We start from the raw sequence: 4,410 nt of genomic DNA on the forward strand, positions 1-4,410 counted from the left end.
GTCTTAATGATTCCGTACCTTGTCTGTCAATATTGCGGGACTCGTGCTCGCAGGCATATGTCACTCGACTTGGTGTCCCTAAAGCTTTTGGCCATCGAGTTGCAAATCTCATGGCGGATTTATCTATCGACCCCACTCCTGTGAACTCTTTCCGGCTACCACGAGTTGGTTATTGGCAGCTTCTTGTTATCTCATTATGCCCTCTTGCCATGGATGGCAAGAAGGATTTTCTTCCAACTCTGTCCAACACACGGTTTTTAGAACACTTTTTTATCCATTCTAATGATATCCCTGTTTTGCTGATGGTTCCAAATCCGACGCAGGCGTTGGGTTTAGTGTGGTTTTCTCCTCTTTTTATCGGTGTGGCAGCCTTCCTTCAGTGGCATGCGTCTTTCCTGCGGAGCTGTCTGCCATAGTCCTAGCTTTACAAATAATGTTTACTCTCCCGGTTTCGTCTTTTACAATTTTTAGTGATTGTCGCAGTGCTCTTACTTCTCTCTCTTGCACTATATCCTTTAACGCTTTGGTTTTATCAGCCCTGGAGTGGCTATATCTTCTTATCCAACGAGGATATCGTGTTGGGTTCTGTTGGGTCTTTGGTCACGTAGGTGTTCCCAGGAATGAACACGCAGATCATCTCGCTAAAGAGGCAGCAAGTCGCTCTCCATCTCCTGCCCCTGTTCCGTTTCGAGATGTATTTCCTCTAATTCGTGAGGCAGTTGCAGCAATTTGGCAGAGGAGATGGCTAACAGGAGTCGCAACCGCGAAAATGGGAGAGATCACTACTTGCACACTCCCTCAGTGGACATACACCCATGTCTGGGATTGCCGTGCACAGACTTTATTGGCGCGACTTCGTCACGTACCTTACACAAAGGTACCTCCTGACCAGGGACCCTCAACCTTACTGTGATGACTGCTTGGTGCCGCTCACCGTGCGGCACCTGTTGGTAGAGTGCTGCAGTTTGATCGAGTTACGACACCGCTACCTCTACCGCTGTCGCGGTAGAGACAGCGGTGTCTATTATATATCAAAGATCCTTGGCCCAGAGTGCCTAGCCCAGGGCCATGACATTTTTAGGTTTTTGGGAAAAGCTGGCCTTCTCCTAAAGCTGTGAATTTTATTTTATTTTATTCTATGTATTTTAATGTTTTATTTAGTTTTATAGTATTTTTAGTTCTTAACTTTTTACTTGTATTGTTTTTAATTACTTTTATTTAGTTTTTTTTTAAATACACGTTAGTGGCAGTCAATTTATAGTAGCGGCGCCATATGACCTTTGTTGTTGCGGCGCCATGAAATTAAAATCCATCCATCTTAAGGGTTTAAGCGCCAGTACAGATCTGCATATGAAAATGAAAGATCGTAGGACGGTGAGGCTGAAAGCATGACATCACACATGTAATTGATCAATAGAATTGTACTCCACGTGGAGTTGCTCTTGGATGTGACCAATGGGATGCGTTATTCAATAAGCTGACGCGTGCATACCATTAGTAGTTTGGAGATTACAGCTTTGTGCTAGACTCTATCAGAATCTTTCGATATGTCTAAGTCAACAACAAAAGTTTCATCAAAATCTCTAAAAGAGGAAAGCCTAAAGATCACCATTAGAGCGGCTTTGACGGAAGCCATACTGGCGATCAGATAGAAAATTGTGAAGTGACAGAAGTTTGAGAATCTTCCAGTTGAGGACAGATTCAAAGAATTTAGGCAAGCTAGAAATAAAAGCTCTAGGACGGTAATTTGAGGGATTAAAATGGTCACCCTTTTTAGGAACATGTTGAATATAGGCAAACCTCCAGCAAGAAGGAAAGGTAAAAGTTGATAGACTTTCCTTTTTATGTAGGAGGAAGAACTATCAAGGGTAAAAAAAATGTAAGAAAAAATGGCCCGCTTGAATTGTAGTCTCCATAAAAGAATCAAAAGAATTAATCAAGATTCAAGGACAAATATCTCGACACCTCTCTCTTAGAAGAAGTTAAGTCGCAGGAAGATGGAAATATAGAAACAGACAGGGAGTTCCAGAATTTACCAGTGAAAGGTATGAATGACTGAGAATATTAGTTAACTCTTGTATTACAGAGTTGGACATAATAGGGATGAGAGGAAGACGAAAGCCTTGTGGAGCTAGGCCACAGGAAGAGGGGAGGCATGCAGTTAGCAAGAGGGACAGTTAGTATGAAAATAGCAATAAAAGAATAGAAAGGGATACAACATTTCGGATGTCAGAAAGAGGTTGAAGACAATCAGTTAGAGGAGGGGAGTTGATGAGACGAAAAGCTTTTGATTTCACAATATCTAATAAAGCTGTATGAGTGGAACTCCTCCAAAGATGCGAAGAGTATTCCATACAAGGACAGATAAGGCTCTTGTACAGAGGAAGAGGAGGAGCGAGAAAAACTGGCGGAGACGCCTCAAAATGCCTAACTTAATAGAAGCTGTTTTAGCAAGAAATGAGATGTGAAGTTTCCAATTATAAAGAAGTGGGAGGTATTTGAGTGTCATTGAAGAAGAGGGGATTGTTGTCTGGAAGGTTGTATCGCGTTGATAGAGGAGGAATTAAGTTTTTGAGGGATTGAAAACTACTACGTTTTCTCTGCCGCAATCAGAAATCTTAGAAAGACCAGAAGTCATGCGTTCTGTGGCGTCCCTGCGTGATCTCTTGACTTCCTGAAGGATATGACGTCTCTGAAAGCTTAGCTTAGGAGTGGATAGGGCAAGAAGTTTAGTTAAGAAAGTAATTAATGAATAATAGAAAGAGAGTGGGTGATATGACAGAACCCTTAGGAACATCACTGCTAAAAGATTTAAGAGAAGAACAGTGACCGTCTACCACGGCTGCAATAGAACCGTCGGAAAGAACACTTGAGAAAAAGTTGCAGAGAGAAGGACAGAAACCGTAAGAGGGCAGTTTGGAAATCTCAAAGTTTTGTGCCAAAGTTTTGTGCCAGACTCTATCAAAAGTTTTTTGATATGTCTAACGCGACAGCACAAATTTCACCGAAATCTCTTATAGAGGATAACCAAGACTCAGTAAGGAACGCCAGAAGATCACAAGTACGACTTTAATGGAAGCCATACTGGCGATCAGATAGAAGATTTTGAAGTGACTGATGTTTAAGAATCTTCCTACTAAGGATAGATTCAGAAACTTTAGACAAGCAGGAGATAAAAGCTATAGGACTGTAGTTTGAGAGATTAGAACGGTCACTCTTTTTTAGAAACAGGCTGAATGTAGGAAAACTTCCAGTAAAAATTAAAGATATAAGTCAATAGGCATAGCTTTTCTTTTTATTTATATTATGTGGACTTTTCACGGGAATTTATGGGCTAAACGGGATACTTTTTGTGGTACCTCCTATCTCAAAGCCCACCCGCTAGGAAACCGTTGCCCAGAGTGAGGAAGCCTAGCCTACACTCTGACCGTGGACAGGATTCGAAACCGTGCGCTTCTGACCCCAAAGCACGTATGGTTCCACTGTACCACAGAAGGGACCCCATCAGGTCCATTAGCCTTCCGAAGGTGTAGGCCATCGAGAGCATGGAAAACATCACGAAGAATTTTAATTGTAGACATGAAATAGTGAGAGGGAGGAGAAGAGGGAGGGTCAATCCCAAAATCATCCAAGATGGAGTTGTTAGCAAAGGTTTGAGAGAAGAGTTCAGCTTTTAGAAACATATGAGATGCCAGTGGTGCCATCAGGATGAAATAAAGGAGGAAAAGATGAAGAAGTAATATTACTAAAGATTTCTCTTGTGGCAGATGGCAGAAGTCACGAGGGGTGTTTGAGTTTGGAAGATTTTTAGTTTTTCTATTTATGAAGGAGTGTTTGGCAAGTTGAAGAACAAATCTGGCATGATTCCAGGCAGAAATATAAAGTGCATGAGATTCAGGAGATAGAAAGCTGAAGTAACTTTTGTAGGCAACTTCTCTATCATGTTTAGCAAGAGGACAGGCTGTGTTAAACCAAGGTTTAAAAGGTTTAGGATGAAAAAAAGAATGAGGAATGTACGCCTCCATGCCAGACACTATCCCTTATGCTATGCGTTTATCATACAGAGATGGGTCTCTGACACGCAAACAGTAATCATTCTAGGGAAAATCAGCATAATACCTATTCAGGTCCCCCCAACTGACAAGAGGCATAACGCTACGGCACCTCCTCTTAGGGGATCCTCGGGAGAGATTGGAGAAATAGGACAAGATACAGAAATGAGATTGTGATTGGAGTAGCCCAACGTAGAAGATAGGGTAACATCATAAGTTTAAGGTTTAGAGGTAAGGAAAAAACCAAGAATGTTGGGCGTATCTCCAAGACGGTCAGTAATACGAGTAGGGTGTTGCACCAGTTGCTCTAGCTCATGGAGGATAGCAAAGTCGAATATTAGTTCAACAGAATGGTCAG

Source organism: Portunus trituberculatus, unplaced genomic scaffold (assembly GCF_017591435.1).
Source record: "Portunus trituberculatus isolate SZX2019 unplaced genomic scaffold, ASM1759143v1 PGA_scaffold_396__16_contigs__length_748793, whole genome shotgun sequence".
Taxonomy (NCBI): Eukaryota; Metazoa; Arthropoda; class Malacostraca; order Decapoda; family Portunidae; genus Portunus; species Portunus trituberculatus.